Below are 21,097 nucleotides of genomic sequence, written 5' to 3' on the forward strand. Positions count from 1 at the left end.
TCGGGAGGTTTCCCCAGCGCTGCAAGTCACAGCAAATGCTAAAAAAATATATTTTTTTATGCCAGAGCAAGTCTGGAGTGAAACACAGAAACGTACAAAGCAATCTCAGTTGACCATCTGGCTCAACGTTCCCAACACTCCGAGCTATTTATCTCTGTCCAAAAGTGTGCTTTAAAGATGCAATAGGAATCTTCCTTTGTAGAGAGAAGTTGTGATGTATATTTGCCCTTCCAACACATTAACCTGAACGCCAAAGCCTACAGGTAAGTAGGTAAACATCAGAGGACAAACAATTGCTTTTATACCTGAAATGAATCTTGATTTTGGAGGCAGAAATGTGTTTATTTTCTTGGAAAGGAGCAGGTCCCGGCCTTTCATCTGTTACAGATTTTCTCAAGGGAATAATTTTCTTAGCAAACCTTGTCCCTTCTGTAATCCTTTGCAACAACTCACCGACTCGTGCTGCCCCAGCTTTAAAAATACATTTTCAAAGCCCATTAGCAAATTCACAGGTTTTTTTTATACACTGAGAATTAAAGTGGAAACATAAGACCGAGCAAATTATTTTCACTTTATATACAGTCTCCCTAGTAAACAAGTGTTGCAAGAGCCTGTGCGCTGTCGGCAGAGCACTGAGGGATGGAGAACAGAATGTGGTCACATGTGGTTTTAGTCAGTGAGTTATTTATATAATCTGAAGTATAGTAACAAGCTCCTCGGATCCAGAGGCTCCCAGCTCCGCAGCCCCTGCAGACGGTGCTCCTTGGCTTTCCTACCGTGTCTACAAGGATGCCCCTGAGCTTCAAGCACTTCGCTTGTGGCTTGCTCAAGACTTTTATTCCCAGGAGTGAGCTTGGAGCCATGGGTGTGTTTCCAGAGCTATGGCCTGATGCTCCCTTGGTACAGCATCCCGCATCCTGGTGCTCCTTTGGTTCAGCATCCTGCATCCTGGCGTTCCTCTGGTACAGGATCATGTGTCCTGGTGCTCCCTTGGGACAGCATCCTTCCTTCATGCAGTCCCCTTCTACAGCATCCCATGTCTTGGTGTTTCTCTGGCCCTGTGGCCATTCAGCATCCTAAGGACACCTGCCTAAGGACAGAGTGTCCCAAGAACCAGCATGACCCCATCCATGGTTCCCACCTCCCTCTGCCTTTCCTAAGGCCTCATTTCACATGTAGAGATGTCTGAAAGCCTTGTGACCCCGTCTCCTGGCTTCTTCTGCATCCCATGGCAGCCAGCATCTCCTCCGATGCCCTCTGCGCCTCGGCAGGCTGTCAGGGTCAGGTGGATCTCGGCAGCGTGGCCTCGGCTCCAGGCATGCTCCGAGTGCAGGGAAGCTCTGGCTTACTTTCTAAGCGAGGATGAGGAAGATACCCATGCCAGGGCTTGCTTTGGGGGAGCAAAGTGAAGAGGAAGGCACAGGTGCTGGGAAGCCAGGAGAGCAGCAGCAGCTGCAGGGCAGAAGCAGCCAAGCCAGCGGTGGTGGCTGAAGATGACTCGGCTCTCGGTGTCCTCTTCTCACCCATGGTCCCACCTGGGATGGGTGCAGTGCTGGGATGAACCATGCACCATCGCAGACAGCAGATCCACTGCGGGGGGGGAAAGCTGGCTGAAGAAGGCCAGATGAGGTCTGAGCAAACAAACCCATGGTCCTCATGAAACATCTGATCCACTCACCCTAAAGAAATATTTCTAATCTCGCTGGCATTAAAGGTTACAGCCAGTCATTATCCAGGCAGGTGAATGGAATTCTTTATTGTGGCTATTTGGTTATATCTCGAATAGCAACAAGGATTATCCTCCAGATTTCTGCATCTCCCTCGGAGCCCCTAGCATGTGTTTATAATTCTCCTCTCCCTTTCAGGTGATGCCAGCGATCTCCCGAAGTCCTTAAAGCGAACCTGTGAAATGTAATGGCTGGCCAGTGTCTCTGACATATCCTTCTAAAATACCATTTCAATTGTGCTTCTCATACTGATTTATGGGTTTTAACTCCAACAAAGTATTATCCACTGTATTTTATCACTAGTATTTCTCATGCCATTCTTTGTTAGAAAGGAAGGTCAGGCCAACGATGCTTCTATGAATTTCCAAGGAGGAGCAGTAGGTGGCTGGCTTGGATTTCTTTAGTCCGTCTGTGCTGCGTTGAGCAGGCAAAGGCTTCCTCATGGCAGGGACTATCAGGGGTCTGGGGCCAGCTGGGCTCTGCACCTTGACTGAGTATTGAAGCCTACGTGGTTGCAGACACAGAAGTAGGAGCAGGTTTGGGTCATGGGCAGCGATGCCAGCCAGGGATGCATCACCCAGAGCCTTCAAAGCCACCCCGTTCTACTGGTGAGTTGGTGGTGCTGGGCTGGAGCCACGCAGGGACTGGCACCGCATTGCGATGTGCACAGCTCAGATGTGCTTCTCCACTCTTTGTTGCTTTTCTTTTTATGAGCCGGTCCTTTAAAACTTGAATAAACACCAATAATTGCTGATCTGAGGGGAGGACGCTGCTTCTCTTCTTGACCCAAAGGAATGGCAACTGGTCAAGGCATAAAAACACCATAGGCTTTCCCTACACTCCTGCTGCTCCTGCTGGCTGACTTGGGACCCTCCAGCATCCTAGTCCCAGATTTTGGGGAAGCTCTCATGTCACGTTTGTCACCCCAGGGTGCACCCTGGCGTGGCACGGGGGCAGCTGGCTTGGCTCCGGGGGCAGTGCTTACAGCACGTTTCCAGGTGGGATGCTGAGCTTCAAGGATCTGTAATTGCAAATGTAGGTTTGTGGTAAAGATGGAATTCAATAGATCCACAGATTTCATATCTCCACTGACCCTCTGTGGCCCAAAAAATGGTCTAAATGTTGATTCCTCTTGCCTCTGGCCAAGAGGGAACAGTTAGTTCTTGTGTTTTTGAACAAGGCAGCATGGTCTGGCAGCAGATTTGAGGCTTTACGTAGTCATCGTCTCTGTTTCTCAAAGGGTTTTTTCAAAAGTCTTTCACTGAACCTTTAATTGCTGCCCTCATCCCATCTCAGCCCTTCCCTGCTCTGGTTGCATCCCCAGCTGTTGCATCCTTCTCTGATGCATGTCTTGGGGTGGTTCTTCTGCCACACAGCACATGCAGTGGGTGGTTTAACCTAAACAGGCTCCGCTTCCCACCCCCGGGGCACCCTGCACTCAGATCTTGGCTCTCCTCCGCTGAGAAACCATAAGCAGGAGGCGATGGCAACGCCGAGACAAGGAGCTGCTCTGGGATGTTGCACAACTGCGAGGGTTTACAGGAGGGATCCAGCTGCACCATGCACCAACGCACGCCGAGAAGAGGCTGGCAGAGAAATGTCTTTTCTATTCAGACTGTCAGCCCATCCCTGTCACCTCTGCAGCCAAATGTTTTCGGCTTCCACATGAACTGGCAACGAGGAGATCTGCCGGCTCTCCTCCACCGTGCCCCTGGGGTGAGCCGTGGCGTGCACCAGCACTGCTCCCGTTTTGCGGCTCAGGGGCACTGGTCGTGATGCCCCACGGCTCTCCTCCTGCCCAGGCTCCCTGTGGCCTCTCCTCCAGCCTGGTCCTCGTGGCAGAGGGGTGGCTGCTGCCTCCCAACGCTGCCCAGCACCGTGGTCCCAAGAAGATGCTGAACCCAGAACCCTCTGTCTGGGACAGGCGGGTTCTTTTCCTGCCGAGAAGAAATCCACGACTTGGCTTTCTGCTTCCTCCCATCTGCCCAAGTTTATTTTCCTTGTTTTCTGTTTATGAACTGGGCGAGTATTGAATTTCCCAAAGTCATTGCCATCCATTGCCACAGGTCTTGCACACAAAGACTCCCTCGGTGCCAGGATCCAAGTTTTGCAATTGGACTGGTTCCCTTTCCCTCCAACCATTGTGGAAACAGCCTTTGTTTTGCTTCTGGATCTTGTTCATCAGGCCCAAATCAAGGGCCGCTCTCCAAAGCCTGGCTTTTTTGAAATTCGATTTCACTGCTTTAATAAAAACAGCATATTTCAGGGGACAGGGCTGAGGTCCTTGAACAGTAGGATTTTTTTCCTGCAGGACTCGTATATCTCTGCAAAAGCTGTGCTGCCCGGTCCTGCTAGCTCCCTCTGAAGAGCAGGAACAGGAGGGACCTGGCACGAACGCTCCTAAGGGACTTGTTAAAAAAGAAAGCTGCGTTTCTCGCTCAGAAGCTCCATCCCAGCTGCAAACCGGCAGCCAAAGCTGAACACCCCGCGCCCTCGGAGGCCTGGAAGAGGTGGCTGGAGAGGCGCAGGCTCAGCTGCGGCTGAGTGGGAAATGCCACTGCCGCATTCCGACTCCTCCAATGCTCTGGTGTTTCTCTGGTGCCGAGGAATGAGGCTCCTTTCACCGGGAGATGTTTCTGCACCGCGTCCTGGCAAAGGGCGGCCGTGCTCCTCCGTCCTGCTCAAGGCAGCCGCACCGACCTCAGGCTTTCCTGATGAAAACCCCATTTATTCTGGGCCTGTAGGAGAGGAATCCCCTTGCCTGCATGCTCAGGCATGTGCCGCGACTGCCCTTGTGTATGTCAGAGCCAGGGAACGGCTCTGTAATCACCCATTTTTATTTAATTGTAACGCCCCTGTCCCACTAACTGTTCCAGATGCTCTAATGGTTCCTAGCTCTGGGCTCTAAAACACACTGTTCTTTTCACCCTGGTCTCCACCCTTTAAGCACAAACAATGGTTTTGCTGGTTTTTTGAGCCTTTTGTGTGCCAACGGGATGTGGGGAGAGAATCCCCTTCATGCCAAATTCAGTTGATAATAAAAAACAGGAAAGGAGCTCGATGCCAGTTTAGATGGAGCTGAGCAGCCCTGGTCAGCTTGTTGCAACGTGAGGATGTCACCATCACCCAGCAGCAGGGTGGGGTGAGGGGAGAGGGATGAAAGCGGGGTCACGGTGGGGCTTGTCTCCAGCATAGTCAAACCCTGTGAGTCCGCACACGCCAGCAGTGATGCTCTCTACTGTCCTCGACTGCCGCTGAACTGCTTGGATGGCGCTGGATGCTCCCATAGAGCACCAGGGATGATGTGGGGCTGAGATGACCATGGAAGTGTAGGCAGGGACAACTCATTTGTGCATCGGGAGGAGAACCAGGGACCAAGAGCATCCCATTCCCTGGCAGTGTCCCACATGCAGCCTGCCCCTCCAGCAGCCAGTGGGTGCTACGCTCGTGCCGCCGGCATCGCTGCCTTTCGTGGTGGCTACCAGCCATGAGCAGGCGGCAAAGTCAGGTCCTCATGGGAGCTCTGGCTTGGGCTTTGCAGAAACCGGGCTGGGAAGCCTGGCTGCTCCCTCCTGCCCACTGAACGGCTGTTGTGGAGCACTAATGGCCCTGGTTATTAACAGCCTGGAGTCACCTTTGCTGTCCCTTGGGGGGATCGGTTATCCTTCTCTCTGTGATGGTGGTGGAGATGAGGATGATCACCCTGGCTGCAGCCAGCAAACTGGTGTTGTCAGCTCTGGGGGCACACGGGGCTGGTGGCCGGAGGAGGAGGACCCTGGCTGCCAGGACTGATCGTTGCTATAGTCTCTGGCAGGTTCCTACATCTCCTCTTTTATCCCTTCTTTATATATATTTCAGAATGATATAAATTCTCCGCTATAAACCCCGCTGTGCGAGCACAAAAGAGAAGTTGCAGGCGGGCCCAAGAGAAAGGGAGGATAAAAAAAACCACGGGAGAAAATTAATAAAGCATTTGAGAAAGGGAGGGGGTGCCTCGCTGGGAAAGTGTGCGGCACACAGGGCTCCCCAAAGCACATCAAAGCCTGACTCTGAAATTAGCCCAACTGTTGGGAATGTAAAGCAGGGGATTCTCCCACTGGGCTGCGGATTGAGAGTCCCCCCACGGGCTGCGAGGCACTGACATTTGTATTTATCCAGGCTAGAAGCTCCATCGTGGAGCTTTTCAAAGGGCACTGCTGGGACCCAGCAGGCCACCTCCCCAGCATGGCAAACACTGCACTTTTAATTACTGCTCGGAGACGGCACATGTGCCCGACCCCCACACTAATTCTTGTTGCAATTACAGCGATCTAATTGAGTTTATTCACTCTCTGCAGCTTTTGTGTCTTTCTTTCTCGCACTCCCTGCCGGTGAGAGCTGGGGCCTCCATTGATCCGCTAGGTAGTAATATGGGCAATGCCGGCATGCCGTCCCTCGGGGTCCCGCCGCCGTTATTGTGTCCATTGAGCTCCTGGCGCTGCTGGAAAATGCCAAATCCCCCTTGAGCCAGAGCCCTGACCGCTCCGCCGGCTCGGACACAGAACCATGCTGGCGGCGTATCACCAGACGTGCCCTCGGCGTTTTGTTGGCAGAAACAATTTTATATGTTTATAGGAAAATTATTCCAAATTAACAGGGAAATGAAGCCTTGGGAAGTGGCAAATAGCCTCTCTGTGCACGGGGATAACAAGATGTCCATCAGGGACCATAAAGGTCTGCAGTCATATTCGTGCAGCTGGGGGAGAAGCTGGAGCCTTTTGGCCCTGGTTACCAGGGCTCCCCGTGTCCCTTTTCCCCCCTTTACTTGCTGCTGCTGCCACTGTCTCCTGGTCCATGCCCAGAGAGCATCATCCCATGCAGCGCCCGTCCCAGATGCTGCAGAGCGCAACAGAAAAGGACCAGAGCAGTCAGCTGGTTTCAGCCCGGCACCCAGAGCTCCGTGCCTTGCAGATGTAATTAAATCCCTGAATAATTATCATAGATTCATAGAAGCGCAGAATGGTTTGGGTTGGAAGGCACCTCAAAGCTCATCCACTTCCAACCCCCTGCCATGGGCAGGGACACCTCCCACTGGATCAGGGGCTCCAAGCCCCATCCAACCTGGCCTGGAACCCCTTCAGGGATGGGGCACCACCACTGCTCTGGGCAACCTGTTCCAGGGCCTCCCAGCAACACATTTCTCCCTAAAATCTCATCTCAATCTCCCCTCTTTCAGTTGAAAACCATCCCCCCTCATCCTATCCCTGTCCTCCCCAACAAGAGCCCCTTCCCAGATTTTCTGGAGCCTCTTTCAGTCCTGGAAGCTGCTCTGAGGTCTCCCCGCAGCCTTCTTTTCTCCAGGCTGAACAACCCCAACTCTCCCAGTCTGTCCTCGTACGGGAGGTCTCCAGCCCTCGGATCTTCATGGCCTTCATCTTTATGGCCTTCTCTGGGCTCACTCTATGTCCATTAACCTCCTTCTGCAAGGGATGCACCCAAGAGGGCCACCGGGCAGCATTGCCAGCACCCAACCCCCACGTGACAGCCACTTCGCCATGGGGTGAACCAGAACCCCAGGGGTACCCCCATCCCAGAGGCTTCTGAAGAGAAACCCTTCTTGGAGAGCGCTGATGGGAACATCTGCCCGTGGCTTCTGTGGATGCTCTCGAAGAGGGAGCTGAGCAGACACATGGTAACTGGCAACCGGCCCAATGACGGAGGAAGGGGAGGAATTAACTCTCATTTAAGTCCACTTTTGTTGTAAATAAACTATAATCACTTCAAACCTTTTGCTTAATCAGAAAAGGATGTCGAACATTAAGCAAACAGTCGGCAGGCTTGTCTTACTGCTGGATTAGAGATATTAAATGCCAGTGATACTTGCTTTTTTAATCTGTCCTGCAGCTGCATTATTAAAACAAACACATTTGCAGACCTGCAAAAAACCCGAAATGAAAACAAAAGAGGAGATTGAAGCTTTCCCAAGGGCAATATCTGAAATTTGGATGATTTTAAAATCTACGTTTAGTCTTCATCTTTTGAACCAAATAACGGAGGGATACGATACATAATAAAATTAACCACTGGAATTAGCAGCGCATCCTCTAATGGAGCCAGATTAGAATCCGGTGACCTCTTCGTCTGGAGATGGTACCTCCAGGGCCCACAGATTTCTCTCCGTTGGCACAGCCCACGGCTCCTTTAATGGCCTCAAGATACACCAGGGGAGGGTTAGACTGGATATTAGGAAAAATGTCTTTACTGAAAGAGCGGTGAAGCATTGGAAGAGGCTGCCCAGAGAAGTGCTGGAGTCTCCATCCCTGGAGGCGTTCAAAAAGCATGGAGATGTGGTCCTTTGGCGCGTGTTTTCATAGACACAGTGGGGTTGGGCTGGTGATTGGATTGGATGAGCTTAGAGGTCTTTTCCAGCTTTAATGGTTCTATGATTCTATGATCTTTCTGCGGTCCTGATTTGCTGTTGGAGAGAGCAATCAGCCTTTAGTCTTTCATGGATAAAACTTTATGCAGTAACTGGTGTTTTTCCTTAAAGCTCCAATTTCAGGACTCCGGTGAATGAGCCCAGAGAGACCTGAGCAGGAATTCATGAACACCTTTATTTGAAAAACTCTAGGTTTTCATTTTCCTTGGTGGCAGGGAAAAGCTTGGAAGCGTGATGCCTGAGAGCCCAGCTGGGATTGGAGAGAAGCGCAGATCCATCATTTATCCAAAGTGTGAACACTTGTGCTGGGCAAGGAACAGCGCTGGGTCCCAAGAGCTTTGAGAAGCCACAAGGAGAGCTGAAGTTTCACCTGTTGGGGTGAAATGTGGCTTTCCCAGAGCTGTCTCTGTAGTAGGTAACGGGGTGGTGACGGGGACGCACATGGGCACGGCCCCGGTGCGGGGGAGATGCCAGCAGCCGGTACATCACGGGGCAGCCAGAGGAGCCCAGGCTGGAAAGAATGGATCCCAAGAGCTCAGCAGGACAGGGAGCTGCCTGCCTTGGGACTCAACCCTTGGGAGGGGACGAGGCGTCGCTCAGCGAGGACAGGGAGCAGCGAGCAGGGTCCTGCCCTTGGACTTGGGTGCGAGCTGGCCTCTCCTCACCCAGCTTGAGTTACCCAGCCTCTGCCACCCTGCCCTGGCATCCTTTTGTTCTTCCCTTCAGCCTCAGGGACAATAAAACCAGATTTTAAACGAATCAGAGAAAAACGACAGCTCTGCGGGGCTGGGGAGGCTGGGACGTGCGGCTGTCTCAGGATGGTAGAGTTTGAGTGTCCGTTGCTGACAGGGATACCAGCCAGCAATTTATTTTCCACATTAATTTTGATGATGAGATCTTATATGGTTGCAAAGTCCAATTTTCACAAAGGAAATTCCCCCCCCTACACACACAGGACAACAAATCAGATTGACCTAAAGTTGTTCTTTCCTAAATTTCTTGTGGAATCTTGGCTGGATACGACTTGTCTCAAATGCAATTACACTGTCATAAATAATTTTCCACCTCTTTTTTCTGTCTCAACCATCCCGCTCCCCTGCGGTCAGTGGAAATTTCCCCCTTTTATTAGGTTAGACTTGTTGGCACGGAGAAAAACTCCCTGCTCATGGCATCATTGTCTGCACTGAGCCAAATCTGCAGAGATCTTACACAAAAGCCGGGGTTTTTCGGTTGGATAATGAAGCCCGTAGCTGGGTGATGAGCTGCAAACCCTTCCGCGAGCTGGAGGTCTCCTTGTTCTGGTTTAGGAAACCCCCACCCGAGTGTCATTAACTTCGAGCGCCCACTCTGGGAGCTGATGAGCATCAGCTCCGCGCAGGGGCTCAAGTGATAGGGGTTAAAACTCATACCTCCAGTCTAATACATGCTGGAAACACTTTGCTGCAGTTAGATGTTAGCGAAGGGTTATTATACACATATTTCTCAAGGTTTTGGCTAAAATACCAATAGTTTTGAGTGTATGCTCGCTCAGCTCCTGAGCCATTCCTTGCGCTTTCCTCCTATGTGGCCGAATGCTCCCAGACAAAGGGCTCGGCAATGTGACTAACATCTGCCACATGTGGCCACGTCCTTCTGCTATTTAGTACTCGACTGTGCTCTTTTTTACTGTGCTTTTCATACGAGCTGCATCCTCAAACCACTTCACAGAGCAGGCTAATTAAAATCATGGGGTATAAAGCCGTGCGGGGAGAAAAAGCCCTCTTCAAACCATCCAGAGAGTGCAGGGGGGTCACGTTCAGCCCCAAGGCTGCTCTGCAGGGTGAGGGGCAGATCCCTCCCTGGCTCGGGCACACCCAGGCCACGGCTGGGTACATTGCATTAATTCAGCCCCATCAAGGGCTGGTAAACAACTTTTAAGGGTCCTTAGAAGTATTATTGGTCATTAAAGCCCCGTGTTCTTGGTAGGGCCAGGGCATTCCTGCTGAGTGGGAGAACCATGGTGGGGACAGCAGGAGGCTGCGGCTGGCCCTTGGTTTTCATAGAATAGTTTGGGTTGGAAGGGACCGTAAAGATTATCCAGTTCCAACCCCCCTGCCATGGGCAGGGACACCTCCCGCTGGCTCAGGCTGCCCAAGGCCCATCCAACCTGGCCTGGAACCCCTCCAGGGATGGGGCAGCCATGACCTCCCTGGGAAACGCGGGCCAGGGCCTCCCCACCTGATGTTTTGCCCTGATGAGCCATGCAGCTCCTCTGTGTTTCCGAATACGGGGGTGCTGCCTTTGCCATCGACTAAAGCAGGAAGGACTTAGTGTCCCCAGCCTTCCCAAACTGTGCCTGCTGCAGTCTGTGGGAAATGAGTGGGACCTCTCCGGCCAAAGATCCAGTTTGGCAATGTTCATAGAATCATAGAATATCTTGGGTTGAAAGGGACCTCAAAGCCCATCCAGTCCCACCCCCTGCCATGGGCAGGGACACCTCCCACTGGCTCAGGGGCTCCAAGCCCCATCCAACCTGGCCTGGAACCCCTCCAGGGATGGGGCAGCCACCACTGCTCTGGGCACCCTGGGCCAGGGCCTCCCCATCCTCACAGGAGAACTTTTCTTCCTAAGATCTCATCTCCATCTCCCCTCTTTCAGTTGAAAACCATTCCCCCTCACCCTCTCCCTGTCCTCCCTGATCCAGAGCCCCTCCCCAGCTTTCCTGGAGCCCCTTTCAGTCCTGGAAGCTGCTCTAAGGTCTCCCTGGAGCCTTCTCTTCTCCAGGCTGAACGAGCCCAACTCTCCCAGCCTATCCTTGTAGGTGAGATGCTCCAGCCCTCCAAGCCCTCAAGCCCTTGGATTTTGCAGTAAAGCCTCAAATGACTGGGTGTATCCTCTGCTGCAAGAATTTTCTTCCTTGACACTTACTTCACTGCCCTCCCGGAGATGGGGCCATCTCGCTCTGTCCTTACGTGGGCTCTGGTTTCTGTCTGAATGAAGAGTTCATTCTCTTCCCATTCCCGTGACAGTATGTTTCGAATTAAATCATATCGGAGACATTTAGGAAAGTGTGAAGTAATTTTTATTTAGAGGATGAACAAGTGTGAAGGGAAATAGAAATAAGATGATTTTGATGAGATTGCCCTCTCTGATATTAGTAACTGATTAACAGGAGAACAGAAAGGAGGCTGCATCCCTGAGCTGCGTGAGAGCACTGCCAAGACTGCGAGCCACATCAGTCCATAAGTGGAAAGTCCAGGTAAAGCCCATCCTCTGGCTGCACATGTGGAAGTGATTTGGGCAGATCCTCTGTCAGAGCAGCTGACGTCATGGCGAGAGGTATTTACAGCGGACAAGGAGCGCTTGGTGCAGACCTTGGCCCCCCTCCCCCCCTTTTTTTTTCCCTTTGTTTTATTCCGAGCTGTTATTATAAAGTGTTATTTATGAAGTGGTGAGAGCATGAGCAGCGCAGCTCTGCCAAACTTAAAGCACTTTTCATTTAACAGAATGAAAATTATTCGAACATGAATATCTGAAGCAAAGATCTGCGGATTCTGGACAGCTTTATGGAGGCAGGCTATAAATTCTGAGCTCAAAAACCTATTTTCTGCACCAATCAGCTTCTCTTCACCTCTGAAAGTTTATTTTCAATAAACACAAGCTAACCCTCCAACAGTTTCCAGAGAAGGATGTTAGCGGCTATTACTGTACCTAATCAACCGCCGCGCGTGAGTCGGTCCAGCGAGACACTTGGAGACGTGTTTCCATCCCTCTGTTGCACAAGGTTCACCTCCGGCTGCTGAGGTCAGCGGGTAGCAGCGCTGCCGGCTCATCCATCACGGACCTGTTCCAAGGCCATTGGAGGCAGTAGGACTTGTTCTGCTGACATCCCTGAGCTTTCCATTAAGCTGCAAGAGGACAAATATCTCTTTGGTGCACCCACTTAACTCCTCTGACAGAGGTCAAGCTCTGAGTCCATAGGGATGGGGCTGTGCTGCAGGCAGAGCTCGTGCTCACCCTGAGCTCCTCAGCCGGGCCACACCAGAGAGGAAAGGCAGAGGCGCCCTGCTGCCCTCCCGTGCTCAGCCGTCAGCAGAGGTGCGATGCTTGCCTGACTGATCTTCACTTGGGTGAATAAGATATGCATTTGAATCCTTCCATGAGCCTTCTCCTTGCCTGGATATAGAATCATAGAATCATAGAATCATAGAATAGTTTGGGTTGGAAGGGACCTTAAAGATCATCCAGTTCCAACCCCTCTGCCATGGACACCTCCCACTGGCTCAGGCTGCCCAAGGCCCATCCAACCTGGCCTTGAACACCTCCAGGGATGGGGCAGCTATGCCTTCCCTGAGCAACCTGGGCCAGGGTCTCACCACTCTCATGGTGAAGAAATTCTTTCCAATGTCCAGGCTAAATCTGCCCCTCTCCAGTTTATACCCATTGCCCTCGTCCTGTACCCACAAGCATTTGTGAACAGTCCCTCCTCAGCTTTCCTGGAGACCCTTCGGCTACTGGAAGCTCGCTATAAGGTCTCCTCGGACCCTTCTGTTCTCCAGGCTGAAGAACCACAACTCTCTCAGCCTGTCCTCATATGGAAGGTGCTCCAGCCCTCTGATCGTCCTTGTAGCCTCCTCTGGACCCATTCCAACAGCTCCATCTTCTGATGTTGAGATTCCAGAACTGGACACTATATTCCAGATGAGGTCTCCCCAGAGAGGAACAGAGGGGCAGAATCCCCTCCCTCGCCCTGCTGCCCACGCTGCTTTGGATGCAGCCCAAGATATGGTTGGCCTTCTGGCTGCGAGCGCACATTGCCAGCTCATGTCGAGCTTCTCGTTGACCATGACTGTCCATGCTTACATGGATGCAAAACATCACCTGAGTGAGGCTGAGACCAGAGGAGTGCTGCTCATCTGTTTATTTAGGAAGACATTTTCCTTTTTTCCAGTCTCCGTTTCTCCTGCTCTTTATCTCCACGATCACCAAGGATGCGCAAAAGTGAGGGGATAGCAGTGGAACCTCATGTGCCAGGTGCTGCAGGGGCAGTGGGGTGATGCTCCAGGTGGCGCGAGGACATCTCGAGATGGCCGGGAGACAAAGGAACAAACCAAGGGGTGCCAGCACAAAGCCTGGGAACTGCAGATGAACTTCACCCCAGAGCCTGCTTCACTCCTCTCCCGTCACCTGCTGCAGCATGACCCTTGCCAACACCCAGTGCTGGTTTTCAAACATGCAATTGGGCATTTTCTGCTCACAAAAACCAGTGATCATTACAGGGAAGTGGGACTGCGAGACCATGGCTCACACTTGGGTACATCTATTGAGATGGAGACCCGGGATCCCAGGTGATCTCCATTTCTGACACTCAGAGGGGACCTATAGACACGACCCAGCAGTGACCCAGGTGGCCAAGAAGGCCAATGGCATCCTGGCTTAGATCAGAAATGATGTGGACAGCAGGAGCAGGGAAGTCATCCTTCCCCTGTACTCAGCATTGGTGAGGATGCACCTCGATCCCTGGGTTCAGTTTTGGGCCCCTCACTCCAAGAAAGACATTGAGGGGCTGAAGTGTGTCCAGAGAAGGGGATCAGAACTGGGGAAGGGGCTGGAGAACAAGCGTTATGAAGAACAGCTCAGGGACCTGGGGTGGCTCAGCCTGGAGAAGATAAGGCTGAGGGGAGACCTCATCACTCCCTGCATCTCCCTCAAAGGAAGTTGTGGTGATGACGGTGTTGGTCTCCTCTCAAAAAAACAGTGATGGGAAGAGAGGAAATGGCCTCAAGTTGCTCCAAGGGAGGTTTAAATCGGATATTAGGAAAAATTTCTTCACCAAAATAGTTTTCATTCACTGGCAAAGGCTGCCCAGGTGGAGTCTCCATCCCTGGAGGGGTTTAAAAGACAGACAAAGTGCTCAGGGATGGTTTAGTAGTGAACAGGTACGGTCAGACCCGATGATCTCAAACGTCTTTTACAACCAAATGACTCTATGACTCTATGACACTGGGCTGTTTTGCTTTGCTTCCTTTCTGGGCCAAAGGCAGCCAGCAGAGTATTTGTATTTCTTTCTCACATAGCTTTGAGTGCCAATTGCTGTCATATTATTTTCGTTTGGGATTTCATGTCAGTTCAGAACGCTACTGAAATGTCACCTCCCCACAGACAAGGGCTGTCGGGAAACCACAGGCTTCGTGAAATTCAAAATTGGTAAGCAACAAAATTATGAAACCACAGGAAGTAAAATGAGCAATTCCTGCAATTATTGCTTTTTTTTTTTTTTTCCCCCTCAACTCTTCCATTGCTCTTAGGAAAATGTGCATTAAATGGGGTGTTAGCAAATGCTTCCTGTCCTCCAGTAAGATTCCTGGCTTTCCAAGTGCGGAGTGGCTATTGAGAAGGAAGAGCTGTAGAGGGTAACGCTGACTCATACCGATGGACGCCACAATGCTGGTGGTGAAAAAAAAATACATCAGGATCAGTGGGAAGAGGATTCCAGGAGACCCCAGGCTACAAAAGGCAATGACATCTGTGGCCTGACACTGAGGGCAGCCCAGCGGCTTAGGGAGCAGCGTCCAAGGGATGTGGCCAATTCTAGGCGTGGCATTGGCATCATGCATGGAATGCACAGTGACATCCCTTGACCTCCGGGTCAGAGGGGGTGTTGGGTCTTCCCAACCTCACGAGGAGAAAGGAATGGATTTGGAGAAGATTAACCACTGCAATGTGACCCAGAACAGGCTCACAGCACATCTTGTTGATTTGAGCTTTGTCCCACCACGCAGAGCCCCGAAGACCTCATCATGCTCTACAGCTTCCTCACAAGAAGAGGAGAAGGAACAGGCACCCATCTGTTCTCTCTGGTTGCCAATGATAGGACCCAAGGGAATATCAGGAACATGTGCCAGGGGAGGGTTAGGTTGGACATTAGGAACAGGTTCTTCCCCCACAGGGTGGGGGAACACTGGCACAGCTCCCCAGGGAAGCAGTTGCAGCGCCAGCCTAACAATATTCCAAAAGCATTTGGCCAGCGTCCTCAGCCCCACGGTGCGAATGTTGGGGTTGTCCTGTGCAGAGACAGGAGTTGGACTCAATAGTCCTTATGGGTTCCTTCCAACTCTGGACATTCTATGATCATCTCTCAACTTCTTGTTGCGAATGCAATCAAAAAGTAAGTAGCAAAGGGGCTGATGCGATTCTGACTATGGTGGCACTTCGCTGCTGCAACTTGGTTCGCATTTCACTGTTGACATCTTTATGGGGTGATGATGCTGGGGCAACAGCCCCTGTGGGTAAGTGGGAGACATCAGCATTTTTCTTCCTGGTTGAAGAATGCACAAGTTACACAAATAGCCAGAAGCTGGAAGTTGTGGTACAGCTAAATCCGGGGCTCCGTGATGCTCTGAGGCACGATGCGTGCTGCTTCACATAAATAGTGGCCTCAGCAACCTCAGACCTTCTCTTCACATCAGCAAAGTGCCGCTCTAGCCAGGCCAAGTCCTTGCAAGCTAACAAATCATCAGAGCGTTGCTTATATTCATGCTTCTACCTCACCTTCCTTTTGGAAAGCAAGAGGGCAATTGTGGGGTCTGAGGACTGCAAGCATCCAGGTGTCCTCTCTGTCTTCTGTTGAGTGTCTTCTCTGGAGGTAGAGGCTTGTGGTGGGGCTGAGGACTACAAGCGTCCAGGTGTCCTCTCTGTCTTCTGTTGGGTGTCTTCTCTGGAGATAGAGGCTTGTGGTGGGGCTGAGGACTACAAGCGTCCAGGTGTCCTCTCTGTCTTCTGTTGGGTGTCTTCTCTGGAGGTAGAGGCTTGTGGTGGGGCTGAGGACTACAAGCGTCCAGGTGTCCTCTCTGTCTTCTGTTGGGTGTCTTCTCTGGAGAAAGAGGCTTGTGGTGGGGCTGAGAGGTTGCCAGTGTTCAAGCTGCGGTGTGCGATTTGGTGATTTTCCTTTCCAAGGCAGATTTACGGCGTTTCTTGTGAACGATTTCAGCCGTAGAAGGTGTCAGAGCAGCTGCTTGCACAACACTGAGGATGAGCCAGTGCCCCTGCTGCAGCACAGCCCCCTCACACATCAGCCCAGAGCAGAGTCTTTGGGGAGGGGGAAGAGCTCTGCCACGTTGCTTTTGGTTAACACCATCTCTGTGGGATGAAATAGAATTGTAGAATCATGGAGTGGTTTGGGTTGGAAGGGACATCAAAGCCCATCCAGTCCCGTGCCATGGGCAGGGGTGTATCCCACTGGATCCGGTTGCTCCAAGCCCCATCCAACCTGGCCTTGAACACCTCCAGGGATGGGGCAGCCACGTCTTCCCTGGGCAACCTCACAGCAAGGGAACGCTGGGAACGAAGTGGCAGCTCCCAAGCGCTCGGCAGCACGTCGGAGCGAGCAGCTGCCTCTGTGCATCACGCGTTGTTGGCTCCAGCAGGATGTCCTGGTGCCACAGAGGAGCTGCGAGTCTCCAGGATTTCCCCAAGAAATGTCAAGGGACAGTGTAGAAAACGATGCTTTTCAATAACAAGGAAATATTCCCTGAAGGAAACCAGATCTGTTTATTTTGAGTTCACTGTTGCAAATCACTGCAAAGAGAACCCAGTCCTACAGAATGGATCCAATGTGGATGCGAACCACATGAGGAGCAGGTTTGATCCAGCGCAGAAACATTTTGAATTTGCTTTTTTAAATCTAATTTCTTATTGAAACAATGTGGTTTGCATAAAGGTTTTGATGTTTTGTTTTAAACCCACACATCTAATTTTAAATGTTTAAGGCTTATAAATAATACAGCAATTTTGATGCAGCCAAAAAAAGATCTCATGCAAGAAACAGATAAATCAATAAATCAGCCCCTCATTTACATGTTTAACATGTGCCACATTTCATTCCCTATCCTCTTTGGATGGGACTCACAGGGACTCTCCAAAGAATTTTCCCCCACATCCCTACTTCATCCTGAGACAGAAACAAATTTGAGTTTGGAAAAAAAAATGCTTTTATCACAGATGTCAGCAATTAAATTGTCCATTAAATAAAACATTCACTCACCTTAGTTTTCCCTTTTCTCATTTGCTAAGATGAGAAATATCTCCCTCCCTAGCTGCATTCCACCTGGAAGGCTTCGTAGTGCATCCCTGGGCGGCTTTTGTGGGATGCAAGCTCTCGCAGGGGAACAAGGAGCTGCATGGTGGAGCTGGGGCTGCAGAGCCCATCACCCTTGGGTGGGATCCCTTAGAATGGTAGGATCACCAGGTTGGAAAAGACCTCTTGGATCATCGAGTCCAACCATTCCTATCTGCCACTAAACCGTGGCCCTGAGCACCTCGTCTACGCATCTTTTAAATCCCTCCAGGGACGGGGACTCCACCACCTCCCTGGGCAGCTTCTGCCAGGGCTCGATGACCCTGTGACACAAGGAGCCCACACCAAAGCGGTGGTGCAAAGGGAAGGTGGGGGACCTGCCTTGGGAGAAAATTTTGCCTCCAGAGCTGCTGCTGGACCCTGGGAAATCCCTGGGTAAAGGGCACAGCACAAGCAAAAACTTTAGGGAACCCCTAGAGGGGTTCCACGCCAGGTTGGATGGGACTTGGAGACCCTGATCCAGTGGGAGGTGTCCCTGTCCATGGCAGGGGTGGGACTGGGTGGGCTTTGAGGTCCTTCCAACCCAAACCATTTATACCTGTCACCAGCCACCAACCATCACTTGGGCATTAACTAATTTCCTCCTTGCTTCCACCTAGGATAGCTGCTGTCTCCCGCTGCAGGGTTAATCGCAGTCAATTAATTCAGCCCCTCCAGCCGTGAAGATGAAGCGTGCCCCAATTATTGTCTCCTGCTCTTGTGTCAGAGTGAAATCTCATTAGCACTTGTGTACAGCTGAGAATGCACTAATGGGGGTGTTAGATGTGTTAATGGAAAACATTTTCCTTTATCCTTCGGCAAATTCAACTGCTTCCACCAAGGAAGCGTGGAATTTGATCTGGAAGGGTCTGCATGGCCGGGCTCTGAGAGAATGAAGTGTTAAGAAGAAGAGAGCGCCAAGAAGGGCACTAATACCAGGCTCATCTGGTGTCCCCTCACTTCCCTGGTGTCTCTTGCGCTGCTCTCCTCACTCGCACTATTGGATTTTGTGCAAGGACCTCCGTTTAGAGCCGTATCATCAGCTGATATGAGTCAACATTCAACTCTTGGCCCTACAAGAGCTCAGCTGAAGGGCTGGCTAACCTGAGAAGAGCCCTGCTCTTGGGAAAATACACGATTGCAACAGCACTTTGCTATGGCAATTTCAGTAATCCACTGCAAAGCGGATGAGAAAAGCAAAACCTGGGGTTTTTTACATTCTGGTGAATAATCGTTGTCATATTTTCTTGACGTTTTTATATGAAAATAATATTGCTCTGAAAGCTGGATTCCAATGTGATGGCAGCTCAGCCAGCCGTGCTATCCCCTGCTGCCCTGGAAAGAAGAGGATTCCCAAACAAATGGCAATGCCAGACTGCAGGACACAACTGTGCCAGCTCCGGTGGCTGCACAGATTGGGAACCTTAATAAGAGAGGAGGTTTAGCAGTGGGGAAAGAAACCCTCTGGCAGAGAGAAAAAAAAACTGCAGAGGAGCAAGTGAGACGAGGAACAGATAAACCTCTTTATTCTAATATGACAGCTCAAAAATATCTCGTGTCAGAGAAGTTGGAGAGCCAGAGGCAGGCGTGCTGCAAGGCAGGCAGAAAAGGGGTGATGAAAATTCCCAAGGTCTGGGCTGAAAGCTGAGTTGCATGCACGAATTTGAACAAACTGAGTCACAAACCGGGCATTTCAAGCTCAAAGCCTCTCTTTTCCTCGCCTGGCATCCTGGTAATTGAGGTCCCTGTCCCTGCCCGGCTGCTCCAGCTGTGCCACAAGGCACCTCCTGCCACCGGAGACAGCAAGGCCAACGCAAACCCATGCCAATTAATCCTGTCTGAAGCTGCAATGCAATCATTTCCTGGCAGAGTTCTGCCTGCTCGGGCGCTGGATGGTGCTGTGCAGGGCTGGAACTTGGATTAACAGGGAGTGAGGCTGCTCTGTCCGTATGGGGAATGAGGCAGCGAAAAGATCCAGTGTTGCAAAAGGGCTTGATGGAAGGCAGGAGGATTAGCACTGGACCTCAGGCAGAGCTGTGTGAGGGTCAGGGGGTACATCCTGCTCTTCCAGCTCCTTGGAAGACTCTGAGATGGTATCTGGATATGTATTTCCAGAGTACTGGTAGATCTTGGGCAGCCTGATCTAGTGGGATGTCCCTTGGGAGACCTCATCTGGAGGTGTTCAAGGCCAGGTTGGATGGACCTTGAGCAGCCTGATCCGGATGTATCCTTTCCCATGGCAGGGGGGTTGGAACTGGATGATCTTTAAGGTCCCTTCCAACCCAAACTATTCTATGATTCTATGATCTTTATACTTCATTAAGGTTACAAAAGTATGCTGTGATAAATCTCACCATCTTTACTGAGTACAGCTCATCTAAACTCCAGGAAATAAAAATAACCACCCTGTTTTTCACAGGGGCATCCTGATTGCTACATCCCTGCATGCTGGAATGGGAAATGCATCCCCACGGCAGCCCTGGGGATGTCCCTGCACAAGGGGAAGCTGTGGAGTGGCAAAAGCAGCTCATGGCAAGGCTGCTGCACACTGTGCACTCGCTCATCGCTGCGCTTGGGGAAGCCTGTGTTCTTTGAAAAGTGTTCTTGCTCCGGCCCCAGTGCAGGTCTATATTAGAAATAAATCAAAAAGAAGAAAAAAAAACATAATTTGACTTTTATTAAAGTTTCAGGAGGGATACAGGCCAATACAATTCTTTTTATCAAGAAAAGTGCCATTAAACATTGCATTCACCCATTCCTTTTCCCTCGGAGGTGCCTGGCAGAGGATGGGCAGAGGGACGTGCTGCTCCTTCAGGGAGACAAGACATTTCAGTCCAGGCTGGCCAGTACCCACCGACAGCTGCTGACCTGTGGGTATGACATGGGGACCGTGGGCAGAGTGGGGAGTGACGGCAGCACGATGGCCCTTGGCACTGATTTCACAGGGATGCTGTAGCCCTGACCAAAACGATACTGTTTGTTTAGTTTGGCAAGAAAATCTCTTTTTCTTTCACTGTGTTTATTGACATATGAATCAGAGCTGGAACCCAGAGCGAGGACTCAACAGTTGTGTACAAGCAAGAGAGCGTGTGTCAGGCAGCGCAGTGAAAGCTGCAGTAATGAGACGATTAATCATGTCACTCCCAGCCAGGGAAACCCCACAGTCCCTGGTGCGTGGGACACTCGCGTTGCTCTGCGAGAGGGAGCACCATCACGTGGCTGCCGCGCTGCTGCCTGCGCTACTGCCTCCGGGCTAGGAATTATTTCAAGACATATAGATGTGTCTTTGTGCTGCAACGGCTGGTGGGGGGTCTTGCTGGAGACCCCAGCCCAGCACAAGACCTGTCCCAGGCTCTGGGATGCGTGGGTGATGGACAGCAGGACTTGGTGAGCCACCATCCTCCTGCATTCTTTGACCTTTTTGGAAAGCTGAGGTGATGCTGGAGCTCCCCAGATGAGACCAGGCAAAGCCCTGACCCTGGGAAGCCTTGATGGACAGATTCTGCACCCACCTCTCCATAGGCAGGGGTGGCTGGCAGCCCACCTTGGCTCCCCAGGACAGCACTAGTTCATCCTCACATTGGACTGCAGCTGAAGAGCTGTGTTCTTCCAGTTCCCGAGAGCCGGCAATGCCGCAAAACCGCAGCCAGTGCCAGTCTGGCCAGAGGCTGTCTTGGTTTTGTTTCCTCCTTCTTCTGGTTCAAAAATGAAGTCGCGAAAAGGAGCATTTGCGAAGCTGTAGGAGAAAAGCGGGGATGCTGATGGCACCACAGCAGCCCATGGTACCACCATCATCAGCCGTGCCAGGCCACCTCCAGCATCCAACCTGCTCAGCTCTGCATCCCCCCACACCTCACC

Source organism: Cuculus canorus, chromosome 22, assembly GCF_017976375.1.
Source record: "Cuculus canorus isolate bCucCan1 chromosome 22, bCucCan1.pri, whole genome shotgun sequence".
NCBI lineage: Eukaryota > Metazoa > Chordata > Aves > Cuculiformes > Cuculidae > Cuculus > Cuculus canorus.